This window comes from Triticum aestivum, chromosome 2D (assembly GCF_018294505.1).
Source record: "Triticum aestivum cultivar Chinese Spring chromosome 2D, IWGSC CS RefSeq v2.1, whole genome shotgun sequence".
NCBI lineage: Eukaryota > Viridiplantae > Streptophyta > Magnoliopsida > Poales > Poaceae > Triticum > Triticum aestivum.
The window spans coordinates 20,647,254-20,666,906 of record NC_057799.1 but is presented as its reverse complement, the minus strand read 5'-3'; the positions used below and the strand labels follow the sequence as shown (position 1 = coordinate 20,666,906).

Genomic DNA, 19,653 nt, shown 5'->3' with positions numbered 1-19,653 from the left:
ATACCATGTTAAAGACAGTAAAGTACAGAGGTTTAGCCCTGGTCCTTAGATTCAATTTCCTAATCATTTTGTTTTCTACAAAGATATTCCCAACCTTCATGATGCTGGTAAGAAAAGAGCTACTCTCTGAATCTTTTATCTATTTATACCTGTAAATTAGCACTCTGATGCTGGCCTTTACAAATGATCCCACTATGTTGTTTGCTGGAATCTGCAAAATGATCCCACTATGTTGACAAATGATCCCACTATGTTGTTATACTTGAGAACACTGTAACAAAATCAAAACCACAATAAACAGTGGTCAGATATAACACGTACATTTACACAAAGCATGTGAATACACACATACTTCATCTATCAAGTATAACTCTGTCAAGCCAAGAAGGTATGATCTGTTCCTGGAAGCCTTTGATCATAATATCTAAAGGCATAGACAAAATCTACAAGCAGTCAACAAAAAGGTCACACGCACCCACTCAGAGGAACATCGTATTTAAATCTAGAAAATGAAGATGATCCATTTCTACATGGAATCAATCAAGTATAGAGCTATGCCACATACTAGGGATATCACCCACACACAAAAAATCAGTGCTTTAGGGATATGAAACAGTTATCTGGTGGGAAGACTGTTGCTGCACTGGCATTGCTGTTTGCCATTCACAATTTCAGGCAATCACCATTCTACATACTGGATGAAGTCGATGCAACTATCATACAGGCACGGTGGCAACTGGTCTATGATGCTGGTCTGAGGGCAACAGCAGCGGGATGAGGCTATGGTGCACAGCAGGGGCGCGCGCGACAGGACCAACAATGGGACGCGGACACGCACGGGCGGCCGGGCGGCTGCGGGCACGGAGAGCGCGTTCCAGGGGCGAGGCAAGGCGTGGCCCAGGCAGGCGCGGGCCCGTGGGAGCACAGCCAGGAAAGTGGAGAGCGAAGCTCCGCCGCGACGGCCTAGCCCATGGGACTTCTACGCCGAGGGATTCGAAGGGGAAGCCCGGCGAGTGACTAGGAGCAGCAGGGGATGCCCAAATCGAGGAAGATCGCCGACGACCGAAGGTTGAAGACGATCCCGATCCGGTCGAAGCAGAGGCGCCTAACTCCAATGGTCGAAGCGGAGGCGCCTAGCTCAGCGTCGCGTGGCCTGGCTGAGCTGAGGTAGAGGCGGTCGTCGTCTACTCCTCCTCCTCGTCCTCCTCCTGGTCCTCCTCCTCCGGCTCGGGGCACGGGGGCGCGGGGGCGGCGGCGCGGGGGAGCTGCAGTGGTGGGGGGCGCGGGGGGCGGCGGCGCGGGGGAGCTGCAGTGGTGGGGGGCGCGGGGGCGGCGGCGCGGGGGAGCTGCAGTGGTGGGGGAGCGGGGGCGGCGCGGGGGAGCTGCAGTGGGGGGCGCGCGGGCGCGGGGGCGGCGGGGGTGGAGTCCGGCGGGGGTCGGGGCGGCGGCGTCGTGGGTCGGGGCAGCCCGTGGGTGGATCTGGCGAGGGAGAGGGACGAAGGGAATCTGGCGAGGCAGAGGGAGGAATTAGCTAGGGGGGAGCTTACTAATGGCGCACTCCGCAGCGGTGCGCCATTAGTATGTTTTTTTTAGATAGCAATGGCGCACCCACGATCGGTGCGCCATTAGTAATCTTTCATTATATAGCAATGGCGCACCAGCCAGAGGTGCGCCATTAGTAATCTTTTTTTATATAACAATGGTGCACCAGCCAGAGGTGCGCCATAAGTAATTTTTATTTTTTTTTATTTTTTGGTGCATCTAATAATTTTTTAGAAAATGAATATGAATATGAAACAGTAATAATTTTTTATAAAAACAGTAATAATTTTTTAAAAAATATCATCAAATTTGTTTTTTGAAAATATTTATGAATATGAAAAAATATCATCAAATTTATTATTTGAAAATATCATCAAATTTGTTATTTGAAAATATAATCAAATTTGTTTTTTTTGCAATTTTAGTTGCATTCATTTGTGACGGTGGAGCGGGCCGGGGAGGGTGCGGGGGAGGGTGCGGGGGGTCATCGGCGGTGGGTCGTCGGCGGCGGTGGAAGCGGGGGAGGGTGCGGTGGGTCGTCGGCGGCGGTGGAGCGGGGGAGGGTGCGGTGGGTCGGCGGCGGCGGCCGTTGGAGCGGGCCGGGGAGGGTGCAGGGGAGGGGTGCGGTGGGTTGACGGAGGCGGTGGAGCGGGGGAGGGTGCGGTGGGTCGTCGGCGGCGGTGGAGCGGGGGAGGGTGCGGGGGGTCGGCGGCAGCGGCCGGTGGAGCGGGGGAGAGGGTGCGGGGGTGCTCGGCGGCGAGGGGGACCGGATCTGGCGAGGTGGGATAGCGATCGGGATGGAGGGGGATCGAGATCGAGTGTCCACGAAATTTAAAAATATTCATGAGTTCAAAAAGTGCCCATGAAATACAATCGAGAAATGAAGGCTACAATTTAAATACAATCGATCTTAGCTAGCTATCTGTTCACAATCTTCTTTCCCTTATTTTTCGTAAATGGAGTTCTTCTCTTGAACGGACGTCCTTTAGGTAGGGTGGTCCTGCTTCTTCTTGTGGTGTATGCTGATACTTCATCGTCGTCGTCATGTTCCATCTTCGGGTTGCCGTACTTGTCGAAGTCTTGCTCATTGGCGACTCCGTCCATTGCGATGATCTTCCTTTTGCCTCTCCTCACGACAACACGACTGGGCTTTGACGGGTCGGTAATGAAGAAGCATTGGTCCACTTGGGAAGCCAGTACCCATGGCTCATTTTTCGCGGTGACGTTCGCGCCTGCGGTCTTGGATTTGGCTTCGGGTATAACCATGGTGGTGAAATACCGGTCTTCTTTTATGACGCTCTTGGCCCATCTGACACGGAACATCGGGACCTTCTCTCCAGTGTAACTCAGCTCCCAGATCTCCTCGATCCTTCCGTAGTATCTGTCCTTGTCGTTACCGGTGTAGGATTCCATCGTTACCCCGGAGTTCTGATAACCATCGCTCTTCGTCCTCGGTGTAGAATGTGTAGCCGTTGATATCGTACGCCTCATACGTCATCAGGTTGTGCTCGGCGCCCTGTGACAAGGCGTGTATGAGTTGTTCTTCCGCGGAAGAATCCTCCTGTAAAGGGTACGACAGAAGCTTCTGCTTGAACCAACGCGTGAAACATGAGTTGTGCTCTTTGATTATATCTCCGCCCGTCCTCTGTTGGCCTCGGTCATTGTACGTCTTGTCAATAAAGGTTTTGTGCTCTACCACCCAAGGATCGACCACGTCTATGTGTTGTAGCGCGACTAGGTTTGCTCTTTCAAAGTCGGCGAGTCGACCCTCGAAGTCGACATGCATTTCACGGCGACCCTCACGGTGACCCCATCAAGCGAGCCTGCCGAGGTGCCTATTGACGGCAGACCAACGGGGTTCTCCATGCCTAAATAATTCGTGCAGTAGGAGATAAACTCTTCGGTCAGAAAGCCCCTGGCTATGCTTCCCTCTGCACGTGCCATGTTGCGAACGTATCCTTTGATGACACCATTCATCCTTTCAAACGGCATCATGCTGTGCGGGAACGTCGGCCGAGTTGGATGATATCCTCCACCATATGGACCAGCAGATGCACCATAATGTCGAAGAATGCGGGCGGCAAGTACATCTCAAGCTCGCATAGTATCACCATGATCTCTTCCTGTAGCCTTCTGAGTTGCCTCACGCCAACCGACTTCCGAGAGATGACGTCGAAAAAGTTGCATAGGCCAAATAGCGTTTCACGGACGTGCGCGTCCATGATCCCACGGATTGCAACTGGAAGTATCTGCGTCATCAGCACGTGACAGTCGTGAGACTTCATCCCGCTGAACTTCCGCTTCGCTGGGTCTAGGTATCTGCTTATCTTCCCCGCGTAACCGTACGGAAGTTTTACTCCTACGAGGCAGGTGAAAAACTGATCGATCTCCTCCTAACTTAGAGTCAAGCACGCGGGAGGGTTGCATTTCCGGGCTTCTTGGCCTGTTTGCCTTTGCGACGACTTTCCGTGTCCTGCTTCGCCTCGTCATCATCATCATCATCATTAGCGTGAAGCTCCTCCCTGATGCCCATTGATTTCAAGTCTGCCCTTGCTTTCGGCCCATCTTTGGTCGTCTTTGGCATGTTGAGCAGGGTACCAAGCAGGCTCTCGCACACGTTCTTCGTGATATGCATGACATCAAGGCTGTGAGGCACACGGTGGATCTTCCAGTACGGCAAGTCCCAGAAAACAGACCTCGTTTTGCATACCTTCAGCAGTGGCTCTGGCGCCTTTCGCTTCTTTCCCGGCTCTGGCGCCTTTTGCTTCTTTCCCGGTAGTGGGCAATCTTTCCTTTTTCAACAACTCGTCTATTTCCTCGCCGCTCCTCGTACGCGGGCGTCTTCGGGGTTCGGTTTCACCATCGAACAGATCCTTGCGTTTCCTCCATGGTCATCATCGCGAAGCCACCTTCGATGTCCCATGAACATGGTTTTTGAAGACCCAGCATCTCTATCTAGCTGGCGATACGTTGTGTCATCCATGCACCTGACGCATCCAGAAACACAGGCCCCGCGAGATCTCCGTAACCGAGATAGTCGTGCACCGTCGTGAGCAGTGCGGCTCTCATAGGGAAATATTCTTTCTCTGCGGCATCCCACATATTGGCTGGCGTTTTCCACAGCGTGTCTAGCTCCTCTTTCAGCAGCCCCAGATACAGATCGATGTCGTTCCCTGGTTGTTTCGGCCCTTCAATTAGCATACTCATGTGAATGTACTTCCTCTGCATGCACAACCAGGGGGGAAGGTTGTACATCCACACAAACACAGGCCAGGTGCTATGTGTGCTTCTCTGGCTTCCAAACGGATTGACCCCATCGGTGCTCGCGCCTAGCACGATGTTCCTTGGATCCTTCCCAAAATATGGGTGTTCGAAGTTCAACGCTTGCCACTGGCTCCCATCCTTAGGGTTACTCAGCATCTTGTCTTTTTTATTTATCTCCGGATCATTTGCGTCATCTTCTCTCTTCTTCTCCTCCCTATCCGCGTGCCAACGCAGGAGCTTTGCTACCTTAGGGTCCGCAAAATACCGCTGCAGACGAGGAGTGACCGGAAAGTACCACACCACTTTTCGAGGAGCTTTCTTCCTCTTCTTGTATCGAGTGACGCCGCACACCGGACATATGGTAGACTCCGCGTGCTCGTCCCGATAAATGGTGCAATTGTTCATGCACACATGGTATTTCACGTGCGGTAAATCCAGAGGACACACGATTTTCTTCGCCTCCTCGAAACTGGTCGGGCACTTGTTCCCCTTGGGAAGACGTTCGTGCAAGAATGACATGTTCTCGTCGAAGCATGCGTCGGTCATTTTGTGTTTTAGCTTCATCTCCAGAGCCATGAGCGTTACTTTCAGGCGGGTATCCTCAGGCCTGCATCCTTCATACAATGGAGTAACTGCGTCTATCTCCAGTTGATCCAGCTTGGCTTTCTCTCGGGCGGCAGCTCTTGCGTTATCCGTCTGCTTGAGAAGCAGCTCTTGAATATGAGGTCCTGCACCCAGCCCATCGATGGTCCATCGTCGTCTGCTCCGCCGGCATCTTCATCATCATGATCATGCCCTTCGTCTGCTCCGGCATCTTCCTCGTCATCATGTCCGGCATCTTCTACATGATGACTGTGTACAGCATCACCATCGTTATCATGTCTTGGAGATTCTTCGTCTTCTCGCCCGCCTTCGCCGCGGTTGTCTTGCTGCCCTTCCTCATTTCTTGCCGGCCGGCCCCCATGGACGACTTCATAATCATCTTCATCACCTTGCCACCGATAGCCATCCATGAAACCACGCAGGAGCAGGTGGTCCCGCACCTGCCCGAAATCCGGGTCCGCAATAAGGCTCTTCAGCTTGCATCTTCGACACGGACATCTTATCTCCGTCTCGTTCTTTTGAAACATCTCGGCCTTTGCGGAACTCAAAAACCTATTCACGATGCCTTCGGTCATCATGCAGACCATGGTCGCCTGCGGGGTAGAGCAAAACGATATTTTAGAACCAAGAAATTTTTTTACATGACTTTCCCTAAACATAGGACCAAAAAGAATGCATAGTGCCAAAATTCTCGCCGAAACGGAAATGAATCAACATTCCGGCAAAATATTGGCAAATATCGCATTTCAAATACCGGTACCTGCAAACACAAACATATATGCAACACCACAAACATATGCAACACCACAAACATACATAGATCTAGCTAGGCCATAAAAAGTGCATGTGCACGTTGTTGGAGGGAGAACAACATAAAGATAGCTTCCCCCTTACTTACCTATCAAAAAAAGGTAATTTAACCACTTAATTTGGATGAATCTATGGTGCAAATGAGGTGAGGAGGAGGAGGCAGCCCCTGGCTATGCTTCCCTCTGGACGTTCCAAGTTGCGAACGTATCCTTTGATGACACCATTCATCCTTTCGAACGGCATCATGCTGTGCAGGAACGTCGGCCCGAGTTGGATGATATCCTCCACGATATGGACCAGCAGATGCACCATAACGTCGAAGAATGCGGGCGGGAAGTACATCTCAAGCTCGCATAGTATCACCACGATCTCTTCCTGTAGCCTTCTGAGTTGCCTCACGCCAACCGACTTCCGAGAGATGACGTCGAAAAAGTTGCATAGGCCAACTAGTGTTTCACGGACGTGCGCGTCCATGATCCCACGGATTGCAACTGGAAGTATCTGCGTCATCAGCATGTGACAGTCGTGAGACTTCATCCCGCTAAACTTCTGCTTCGCTCGGTCTAGGTATCTGCTTATCTTCCCCGCGTAACCGTAAGGAAGTTTTACTCCTACGAGGAGGTGAAAAACTGATCGATCTCCTCTTGACTGAGTGAACAGCGGCGCAGCAGGTAGTCATTTGTCTTCTGGCGCTTTTGCCTTTGCGACGTAGTTTCTCTCTCCTAATGCTCATCATCAAATAGGCTCTCCTGCATGCCATTAGATATTGCCTTGGCGCCCATCTTTGTCCTGTGGCATGTCGAGCAGGTGTAATCCATAATCTCGCCACCTTCTTCGTATATGCATGACATCAAGGCTGTGAGGCACACGGTGGATCTTCCAGTACGGCAAGTCCCCAGAAACAATAGACCTCGTTTCCATACCTTCCAGCAAGGCTCTGGCCGCCTTCGGCATTCCTTTCCCGGCTCTGGCGGCCTTTTGCTTTTTTCCCGGGCAAGTGGGCAACCTTTCCCAATTTTTTCAACAGCTCGTCTATTTCCTCGACGGCGCCTTCGGTACGCAGGGCATCTTCGGGGTTCGGTTTCACCATCAAAACAGATCCTTGCGTTTCATCCACGGGTCATCGTCGCAAAGCCACCTTCGATGTCCCATGAACACGGTTTTTGAAGACCCGGGATCTCTATCTAGCTGGCGATACGTTGTGTCATCCATGCACCTACGCATCCAGAAAATCCGTGGACCACCAGCCCCGCGAGATATCCGTAACCGAGATAGTCGTGCATCGTCGTGAGCAGTGCGGCTCTCGTAGGGAAATATTCTTTCTCTGCGGCGTCCCACGTATTGGCTGGCGTTTTCCACAGCGTGTCTAGCTCCTGTTTCAGCAGCCCCAGATACAGATTGATGTCGTTCCCTGGTTGTTTCGGCCCTTCAATTAGCATACTCATGTGAATGTACTTCCTCTTCATGCACAACCAGGGGGAAGGTTGTACATCCACACAAACACAGGCCAGGTGCTATGTGTGCTTCTCTGGCTGCCAAACGGATTGACTCCATCGGTGCTCGCGCCCAGCACGATGTTCCTTGGATCCTTCCCAAATTCTGGGTGTTCGAAGTTCAACGCTTGCCACTGGCTCCCATCCTTAGGGTGACTCAACATCTTGTCTTTTTTATTTATCTCCGGATCATTTGCATCATCTTCTCGCTTCTTCTCCTCCCTATCCGCGTGCCAACGCAGGAGCTTTGCTACCTTATGGTCCGCGAAATAGCGCTGCAGACGAGGATTGATCGGAAAGTACCACACCACTTTTCGAGGAGCTTTCTTCCTCTTCTTGTATCGAGTGACGCCGCACACCGGATATATGGTAGACTCCGCGTGCTCGTCCCGGTAAATGATGCAATTGTTCATGCACACATGGTATTTCACGCGCGGTAAATCCAGAGGACACACGATTTTCCTCGCCTCCTAGAAACTGGTCGGGCACTTGTTCCCCTTGGGAAGACGTTCGTGCCAGAATGACATGCTCTCGTCGAAGCATGCGTCGGTCATTTTGTGTTTTACCATCATCTCCAGAGCCATGAGCGTTACCTTCAGGCGGGTATCCTCGGGCCTGCATCCTTCATACAATGGAGTAACCACGTCTATCTCCAACTGATCCAGCTTAGCTTTCTGTCGGGCGGCAGCTCTTGCGTTATCCGTCTGCTTGAGAAGCAGCTCTTGAATATGAGGGTCCTGCACCCAGCCCATCGATGGTCCATCGTCGTCTGCTCCACCAGCATCTTCATCTTCATGATCATGCCCTTCGTCTGCTCCGGCATCTTCCTCATCATCATGTCCGGCATCTTCTACATGATGACTGGGTACATCATCACCGTCGTGATCATGTCCTGGTGATTCTTCGTCTTCTCGCCCGCCCGAGCCGCGGTGGTTGTCTTGCTGCCCTTCCTGATTTCTTGCCCGGCCCCCATGGACGACTTCATAGTCATCTTCATCACCTTGCCACCGATAGCCATCCATGAAACCACGCAAGAGCAGGTGGTCCCGCACCTGCCCGGAATCCGGGTCCGCAATAAGGCTCTTCAGCTTGCATCTTCGACACGGACATCTTATCTCCGTCTCGTTCTTTTGAAGCACCTCGGCCTTCACGGAACTCAAAACCCTATTCACAATGCCTTCGGTCATCGTGCGGACCATGGTCACCTGCGGGGTAGAGCAAAACGATATTTTAGAACCAAGAAAAAATTTGGCATGACTTTCCCTAAAAATAGGACCAAAAAGAATGCATAGTGCCAAAATTCTCGCCGAAACAGAAATGAATCAACATTCTGGCAAAATATTGGCAACTATCGCATTTCAAATACCAGTACCTGCAAACACAAACATATATGCAACACCACAAACATATGCAACACCACAAACATACATAGATCTAGCTAGGCCATAAAAAGTGCATGTGCACGTTGTTGGAGGGAGAACAACATAAAGATAGCTTCGCCCTTACTTACCTATCAAAAAAGGTAATTTAACCACTTAATTTGGATGAATCTATGGTGCAAATAAGGTGAGGAGGAGGAGGCAGCCGAGACAAGCTTGGAGGAGGAGGTGGAGAGAATGAAGTGGGGAAAGTGAGTGGGTAGGTGTGGCTGTCCAAAATATCTAACTGGTTCCAGGTTACTAATGGCGCACCACCTACAAATGCGCCATTAGTAACCCTGGTTACTAATGGCGCACCTGCTGGTGGTGCGCCATTAGTTGTTTTGTAAAAAATAATTAAAAAATGTACACTAATGGCGCACCAGGGCACAGTGCGCCATTACTAGTTTAAACTAGTGATGGCGCACTATACCCTGGTGCGCCATTAGTAGTTTTGCAAAAAACAAAAATAAAAAATATAGTAGTGGCGCACTATGTGGCTGGTGCGCCATTACTAGTTAGAACTAGTAATGGTGCACTGTGCCCTGGTGCGCCATTAGTATGTTTGGAAAAATAATAATAAAAAAATTTGTTACTAGTGGCGCACCGTGTGTCTGGTGCGCCATTAGTGTCTTTCACACTAATGTCGCACCAGCACATGGTGCGCCACTGCTATATAGGAGTGGCGCACCACATGTCTGGTGCGCCATTAGTGGCCATTTCATCTATAGCCCTTTTCCTAGTAGTGAAATGAATAAAACCTTCTACGGTCATACACCCAAGGTGAATGGTTTATTGAATCTCGATCGTAGTAATACACATATTCATAATATTGAAGCCAAAATATGCAGAGTTGATAATGATAGTGCAACATACTTGCGACACTGCCATTTAGGTAATATTGGTGTAAAGCGCATGAAGAAACTCCATGCTGTTGGACTTTTGGAATCACTTGATTATGAATCATTTGATACTTGCGAACCATGCCTCATGGGCAAGATGAATAAAACCTCCGTTCTGCGGAACAATGGAGCGAGCTAATGACTTATTGGAAATAATACATACCGACGTATGCGGTCCGATGAGTACTGAAGCACGAGGTGGGTATCATTATTTTCTGACCTTAACAGATGATTTGAGTAGATATGAGTATATCTCCTTAATGAAACACAAGTCTGAAACATTTCAAAAGTTCAAAGAATTTGAGAGTGAAGTAGAGAATCATCGTAACAAGAAAATAAAGTTTCTACGATCCGATCGCGGAGATGAATATTTGAGTCACGAGTTTGGCTTCATTTAAAACTATGTGGAATAGTTTGACAATTCACGCCACCTGGAACACCGTAGCGTAATGTTGTGTCCGAACGTCGTAACCGTACTTTATTAGATATGGTGCGATCTGTGGTGTCTCTTGCCAATTTATCACTATCGTTTTGGGTATATGCATTAGAGACAGCTGCATTCACATTAAATAGGGCACCGTCTAAATCCGTTGAGACGACACCGTATGAACTATGGTTTGGCAAGAAACCTAAGCTGTCGTTTCATAAAGATTGGGGTTGCGATGCTTATGTGAAAAACCTTCAGCCTGATAAGCTCGAACCCAAATTGGAGAAGTGCATCTTCACAGGATACCCAAAAGAAACTGTTGGGTACACCTTCTACCACATATCTGAAGGCAAGAAGTGAGTGGGAGGAAAGCAGAACTTGATAGGAAATTGTACCTTCTCTCGAATTGGAAAGTAGCACATCACAGAAAACCGTTTCCGCGATGCCTACACCAACTAGAGAGGAAGATAATGATAATGATCATGAAACTTCGGATCAAGTTGCTACTGAACCTTGTAGGTCAACTAGAGCATGATCCGCACCAGAGTGGTATGGTAATCCTGTTCTGGAAGTCATGTTACTAAACCAAGACGAACCTACGAACTATGAAGAAGCTATGATGAGCCCAGATTCCGGCAGATGGCTTGAGGCCATGAAATCGGAGGTAGGATCCATGTATGAGAACAAAGTGTGGACTTTGGTGGACTTTCCCGATGATCGGCAAGCCATTGAGAATAAATGGATCATCAAGAGGAAGACGGACGCTGATGTTAGTGTTACTATCTACAAAGCTCGATTTGTCACAAAAGGTTTTCGACAAGTTCAAGGTGTTGACTACGATGAGACTTTCTCACCCGTAGCGATGCTTGAGTCTGTCCGAATCATGTTAGCAATTGTCGCATTTTATGAAATTTGGCAAATGAATATTAAAACTACATTCCTTAATGGATTTCTGAAAGAAGAGTTGTATATGATGCAACCAGAAGGTTTTGTCGATCCTAAAGGTGCTAACAAGTGTGCAAGCTCCAGCGATCCATGTATGGACCGGTGCAAGCATCTTGGAGTTGGCATATACGCTTTGATAAGGTGATCAGAGCATATGGTTTTATACAGACTTACGGTGAAGCCTGTATTTACAAGAAAGTGAGTGGGAGCACTACAACATTTCTGATAAGTATATGTGAATGACATATTGTTGATCGGAAATGACGTAGAAGTTTTCTGGAAAGCATAAAGGATTGTTTAAAAGGAGTTTTTCAATAAAAGACCTTGGTGAAGCTGCTTACATATTGGGCATCAAGATCTATAGAGATAGATCAAAACGCTTGATAAGACTTTCGATTAGTACATACCTTGATAAGATTTTGAAGTACTTCAAAGTGGATCAGTCAAAGAAGGAGTTCTTGCCTGATTTGTACGGTGTGAAGTTGAGTAAGACTCAAAACCCGACCACAGCAGAATATAGGAAGAGAATGAAAGTCTCTCCCTATGCCTCAGTCATTGGTTCTATAAAGTATTCCATGCTGTGTACCAGACCTGTTGTGTGCCTTGCCATGAGTTTTGCAAGGGGGTAGATAGTGAAACAGGAGTAGATCACTGGACAGCGGTCACAATTATCCTTATATACCTAAAGAGGACTAAGCAATTGTTTCTCGATTATGGAGGTGATAAAGAGTTCGTCGTAAAGAGTTACGTTGATACAAGATTTGACACCAATCTGGATGACTCTTAGTCTCAATGTGGATACATATTGAAAGTGGCAGCAATTAGCTAGAGTAGCTCCATGCAGAGCATTGTAGACATAGAAATCTGCAAAATACGTACCGATCTGAATGTCGCAGACCCGTTGACTAAACTTCTCTCACAAGCAAAACAAGATCACACCTTAGTACTCTTTGGGTGTTAATCACATAGCGATGTGAACTAGATTATTCACTCTAGTAAACCCTTTGGGTGTTGGTCACATGGCAATGTGAACTATGAGTGTTAATCACATAAAGATGTGAACTATTGGTGTTAAATCACATGGCGATGTGAACTATATTATTGACTCTAATGCAAGTGGGAGACTGAAATATGCCCTAGAGGAAATAATAAAGTTGTTATTTTATATTTCCTTATATCATGATTGATGTTTATTATTCATGCTAGAATTGTATTAACCGGAAACTTGATACATCTGTGGATACATAGACAAAACACCATGTCCCTAGTAAGCCTCTACTAGACTAGCTCGTTAATCAAAGATGGTTAAGTTTCCTAACCATAGACATGTGTTGTCATTTGATGAACGGGATCACATCATTAGGAGAATGATATGATGGACAAGACCCATCCGTTAGCTTAGCATATTGATCATTCAGTTTTATTGCTATTGCTTTCTTCATGTCAAATACATATTCCTCCGACTATGAGATTATGCAACTCCTGGATACCAGAGGAATGCCTTGTGTGCTATGAAACGTCACAACATAACTGGGTGATTATAAACATGCTCTACAGGTATCTCCGAAGGTGTTTGTTGGGTTGGCATAGATCAAGATTAGGATTTGTCACTCCCAGTATCGGAGAGGTATCTCTAGGACCTCTCGGTAATGCACATCATAAGAAGCCTTGCAAGCAATGTGAATAATGAGTTAGTTGCGGGACGATGCTTTACGGAGCGAGTAAAGAGACTTGCCGGTAATGAGATTGAACTAGGTATGAAGATACGGACGATCGAATCTCGGGCAAGTAACATACCGATGACAAAGGGAATAATGTATATTGGCATTACGGTACGACCGATAAAGATCTTCGTACAATATGTAGGAACCAATATGAGTATCCAGGTTCCGCTGTTGGTTATTGACCGGAGAGGTGTCTCGGTCATGTCAACATAGTTCTTGAACCCGTAGGGTCTGCACGCTTAACATTCGATGACGATATTGTATTATATGAGTTATGTGATTTGGTGACCGAATGTTGTTCGGAGTCCTGGATGAGATCATGGACATGACGAGGAGTCTCGAAATGGTCGAGACGTGAAGATTGATATATAGGATGATAGTATTCGGACACCGGAAGTGTTCCAAAGGGTACTAGGTACGTATCGGGTCACCGAAAGGGGTTCCGGGCACCCCCGGCAAAAGATATGGGCCTTATTGGCTAAGAGGGGAGACGCACCAGCCACAAAGGGGCTGGTGCGCCCTACCCCATATGGGCTGGCTAACTTGGAGAAGGAAAGGGGAAGGAGGAAAGGAAAAAGGGAATAGGATCCCCCTTCCCTCTCTTCCCTTCCTACTCCGAATAGGAAAAGGAAAGGGGGGTGGCCTAATTGGGAGGACCCCAAGTAGGATTGCTCCTACTTGGGGCGCCCCCTTGGCTGCCTCTACTCCCCTCCAACCTATATTGGCAGAACTCGGAGGTGCCGTACGTTCGGTGCTTGATCGGTCGGAACGAGAAGAGCGACTACATCAACCGCGTTGTCAAACGCTTCCGCTTTCGGTCTACAAGGGTACGTGGACACACTCTCCCCTTCTCGTTGCTATGCATCTCCTAGATAGATCTTGCGTCAGCGTAGGATATTTTTGAATTGCATGCTACGTTCCCCAACAGTCCCCTGTCCCGTCTAACCCTGGAACAGCTGACCGGCGGATCTAGGCCTTTGACTTTCACCGGGTAGGGTTTTACCAATGGACCTTTTCACCTGGTTGTGATAGGCCAGCCCATAGGTACACCCTCGAACATGGTCCACGCCCAACCCAACACAAGATTCCCTCCGTGTCTGCTCGACATGACAGTTTCCCCATTCCGTGCGATGGCGGTAGCGACGTCCGTGAGGGGGGTCACACTACGGAGCCGCATGCGGGGTGCGTGCACCTGCAACCAAACTTCTAGACGTGTAAGAGTGCCCAGTGCAAGACTTGGTGGCATAGCTACCACCCCAAGTCCCCTGTCCCATCTAACCCTGGCACAGTTGACCGGCGGATCTGAGCCTTTAACTTTCACAGGACGGGGTATGATCGATGTTCCTTTTCACCTGGTTGTGATAGGCCAGCCCATAGTTACACCCCCAACACGGTCCGGGCCCAAACCACCACAAGATTCCCCCCCCCCCCCCGTGTCTGCCAGACGTTTCCGTTTCCCCACTCCGTGAGACCGCGACAGCGACGTCCGTGAGGGGGGTTACACACCAGAGGCACGTGTCGGGTGCTTGCACCTGCCACCACACTTTCAGACGTGTAAGAGGACCCAGCGCAACACCTCAGCATAGCTACCCCGCAAGTCCCCCGTCCCGTGTAACCCTGGCACAGTTGACCAATGGATCTAGGCCTTTGAGTTTCGCTAGACAGAGTTTGACCAATTGACCTTTTCGCCTGGTTGTGATAGGTCAGCCCATAGGTACACCCCCGAACACGGTCCGGGTCCAAGCCACCGGAAAATCCCCTCCTTGTCAGCCTGACGTGGCTATTTGCCCCCTCCACGGCGGGGGCGACTTCCATGAGGCGGGTCGCACTATAAAACTTTGTCAAAATAGATGTAATTATCAATTGTTTTTTATTCTAATAAAGTATAGGGACCTATATGCAAAAGAACACGAGGTCACATTACTAACATACTAGAAAACAAATACAAACTACATATTCATAATCTACTAAAAATTCTACACCAAATCGATATACAATTTATGTATGTTTTTGTTTAGATAAGGCAATTTAAGTTAATCAAATTTTAATTTAGAAAAAGAGATAAAAATACAATTTTTTTTACAAAAAAGAGATAATACAAAGCTATGCCAACGGCCTGCTATGCCCCCGCGTCGATGAGGTGTGCCAACCGACACAGCTCGGTCCGATGACGCGGCACGTGCCGCGGATTGATGACCTGGGTCAAGCGTATGGCGATGGCCTCCGTTAGGGCATTATGTCCATTCCCTGCAACCGCACTACGGTGCAGCATCCGTCGCGGCGCATCAGGCTCGCCGCTCTGCAGCAGGCCCATGGAGAAGGCCACGGACAGCAGGCAACACCATTCCTGTGCCTCCAGGCCACCTCCTGCTGCTGTCGCAGCGATTGTCTTCTCTCTGCAATCTCCTTGGGGGAGAGGACATTTATGTAGGAGAAGTCACGGGGGCTGTTGCAATGGTGTAGAATGCTCGCTGGTTATAGGTGGAGGAGGCATGGGGCGGCACAACCCTAGAGGAGAGAGGACAGATATAGATATGGCTTGGTGGAGTGATTTGTTTATTTAGAGAAGGAGGTTAAACCCCGACCTCTGCATCAGTAGATACATGTACCCATCTTTATTAATTATTCCACAAAGGCCTCACAAAAACATACATCAATCCACCCAAAGCCACCATTCACACCTACAAACTCAATAATGTGGAGCGCTCTCACTACCCATATCTAAAATCGGTGTCGTCGCCGATCCATCCACATAATGTATCGGGACCAACAGCCGGTGCAGCCTACCTAAAGGGCACACCATATGCATACATTCTAGACGCCGCCGTCTTCATCGGACCACTGACCCATCTCCAGGAGAGAGATCCGCATCATACTTGCCAGGCCAGACATCCGTCGACGCCACCACGGCACCCAACGGCGCCACCGCCCTGCACTCGTGTGTCCAGACGCAAAGACTCTGGAAGATCCGTCGTGCATAGCACCTGCCAACCAGGCATGACTTGACAGCTCCACCGAAGCTCCGTCCAAGACGAAGCCGCTCCACCTTCTGCCTCTGTGCTCCAGCGCTGCTCCACAAAAGATGCTCCCAATAGAGAAACGGCGCCTTAGTACCGTCATCGTCCGATCTGGAAGACCAAATCCTAGGTTTACCCCAAAGCAGCATGATGGGTCGATAACAGTTACACAACGATGTATTCATCAAGGTAACGGCGCAAAACGCCACCATCGCCTACCAACGGCTCGGTTTTCACCAACAACTATGTCTTCCCGACTTGCAGCCGGAGCTAGATGACGGATCTTGAGATCTGACCATCCAGCGTCAGGCCGACCACCTCCGACAGAGGAGATGGCCACCACCGCCGGCTGCACCGGCCAGATCATACCAGACCCGAGGCGCCGCCTAGACCACCATGGCCTCCACGCTTTTGCCGCCGATCCGACGCCCGATGGCGCGCCGACCGCAGCCGCTGCCCTTCCCGGTACAGGCCTGCGACGTGCCTGCATCTGCCGCTGCCCGAGGCAGGGCCGACCACCACGCCGCCGCAGCCAACGCCGCCACAGCGCAAAGTGGACCGGCGGCCGAGCTCCAAACGGAGAACAAGAGTTGGATTTTTTTAGAATAAAAATTGTTGAGGGGGGACGTTAGGGCGTTTGATCGATGGGGGAACGAGGTAACCAAACAAAACAAAATGACCTACGCACTCCACTTTAATAGTAGAAAGATAATTGTATATTACTCCCTCCGTCGCATAGTGTCGAAAACACTCTTATATTATGAGATCGAGGGAGTAGAGCACCAGCAACACTTCACGGCCTCCGGTAACACGCGTGTTGGGCTTCCGGAGTGGTTGGGACGACTGGGTCGGTCTTGGGCTTTGCACTGTCCATGGGTGATGCCGGCTGGGTCGGTGTTGGTCCGTGACAGTTTCGCGCCCAGGGTTGTCCTTATTTGTTTTGCGTACGACTGTATCGGGTTTATCCGACTAGGAGTATTGTTACGTGGCAGAGGAGCTAGCTCCTAGCTGCGTGATCCTTTTTCGTTTGGAAAATGGACGCGGGAGAGGAAGAAATTGATACGGCCGGCCGTTGGATGGGAGCACGGCCGGAGAAGGAGTTGGATGAGGACTGCACTCAAATCAATCCGTTTAACCTACCCTTAACCATATCCACATCGGATATAAGCTCGGCCACCCACGCCCCAAACAAATAACAACCAACCTTCCTCGAGTCGTTTGCTCCCGGCGAGCAATCGATCTAGCTGAGCATCATGGTTTCCGCCGAAGTGGCCCGCAACATCGTCAGCATCATCGGCAATGTCATCTCCTTCGGCCTCTTCCTCTCCCCTGTGTAAGCCCACTCCTCCTCTCGTCTAGTCTGTATGTATACATACATGAAAGGTGGTTGCTAGGTCATGAATCTGAGGCTCGTTTTCTACTTGTACGTACGTACGCAGGCCGACGTTCTGGGGATCTACAAGGCCAAGGACGTGGAGGAGTTCAAACCGGACCCCTATCTGGCGACGCTCATGAACTGCCTGCTCTGGTTCTTTTATGGGCTCCCCATCGTCCACCCCAACAGCACCCTCGTCCTCACCATCAACGGCATCGGCCTCGTTATTGAGGGCGCCTACATCATCATCTTCATCATCTACGCGGCCAAGAACACAAGGGTACGTACGTGCAACCCTCCTAATGCCTCCTCATCCGGCCTAATGTCTCTTTTCGTCTTTAGATTCTGTATACAGAAGATCCTCCAGCCCCTAACCAAAGCCATGTGCATGTGCTCTGCTGTGTGTGCAGTGGAAGATGCTCGGCGTGCTCGCCCTTGAGGCGGCGTTCATGGCTGTCGTGGTGGCTGGCGTGCTCCTCGGTGCCCACACCCATGAGAAGCGCTCCATGATCGTAGGCATCCTCTGCGTCATCTTCGGCTCCATCATGTACGCCTCCCCGCTCACCATCATGGTACGTACACCACCCCAACTTAAGGGTCGTCGACCCGTGATCTTTGATAACCGCTTTAACTTGTTAGTTCTGGTGGCTAATTAATTAATCTGCGTTGTGCACGTGTGGTGCGGTAATTATGCGCTTTCAAGAAAAAATACCTGCCTATAATTAATCTGCGTTGTGCACGTGTAGATGCTTTTGACAGACCTTAATTTGTTAAGTAGCACACCTTGTTTGTTGTTGATTCTGCTTGAAAATCTATGTACATCTAAAAGATGTACCCACCTTTCATTTTTTAACGTTCGTGCCAAAACCCTGTTAAAAAATCCGAATTGAGTTGTTCACCTCTCACGCACCCAAGTTCTTCTACAGGGTGAATTACTAGCTCAGGCTAATTGTTTTTGCCAACTTAGGAGTGTACTAATACTAATATTACTAAAAAAAATAAGATGAAAGTAGTAATATTGTACTGCCTATTTGCAGGGTAAAGTGATCAGGACCAAGAGTGTGGAGTACATGCCGTTCTTCCTGTCGCTGGTGAACTTCCTCAATGGCTGCTGCTGGACGGGCTATGCGCTCATCAAGTTTGACATCTACATCACGGTATGTACATACACATACACATTGGAAATAAGAAGTCGCAAACCCAGCCAGACATACAATCAAGAACTCCTCAGCGCGGATTGATCTAACTGTTATGTCCTCTTTAAATTCTGTGCAGATCCCCAATGCCCTCGGTACAATCTTCGGCCTCATCCAGCTGATCCTGTACTTTTACTACTACAGATTGACCCCCAAGAAGGGCAAAAACGTCGAACTGCCCACTGTCCTCACCAAAAACGCCGTTACCAGCGGCAACGTCTCCGTCACCATCGAAAAATAAACATGGCTTCGTTTTTAGCCCTAGTGATTTTGAGTAGTTAATACCGGATGATACTTCAACAAGTTGATGTTAATTAGTACTACTTTTTGTTAGCTAGTAGAGTCTGAGATCGCCTTTAGTTTGGTGAACCATTGTCGTCTGTCCGAGACTAATAGTGTTATTTCAAGTGTATATAAATACCAATCCAGCTGAGTTATCCCAGAGATGTATTATGACACCATGTATGCTTTCCTGTTTTCAATCTGCTCTTACGTGATGATACGATTGATTTTTTAATTACAGCGTGTGATGGCTTTGTTAAATTAAATTATTCAATATCCATGATGTGTTTGTATTATGTTTCGGGCAAGGTCCTCTTTCGTTTAATGTACAAAAACACCCAAAGGGCATCTTATTGGTGATGCAACTTGAACCCGGTGTAAGAGAAAAGGAGACTGACTTAACCTAATTACCGGTTTGTTTGGATGGCTCCTGCTCTTTTCCCGTGACGCTGCCTTCTTACCACATGGACAGGCAACGAGCAGCTCTGCAGCTTGGTCAAGTATGACGCTTCGAGTCGTCCCTGCTAGAGATATTTTTCTGAATCTTGTAACATGTTATTTGTTTCTCATATATATATCAAAGTTGTGTGTTTGATCGCATGGTGTCTACTGTATATATAGACACACTTCTTTGTCAAGAAAAATGAGTTGACTA

The 19,653-nt window shown here is 48.9% G+C and overlaps 1 pseudogene; it reads left to right on the top strand.

Moving 5' to 3' along the window:
• Positions 1–17,398: 17,398 nt before the first annotated feature.
• LOC123048381 (bidirectional sugar transporter SWEET6b-like) lies at positions 17,399–19,098 on the top strand (annotated as a pseudogene).
• Positions 19,099–19,653: the final 555 nt, after the last annotated feature.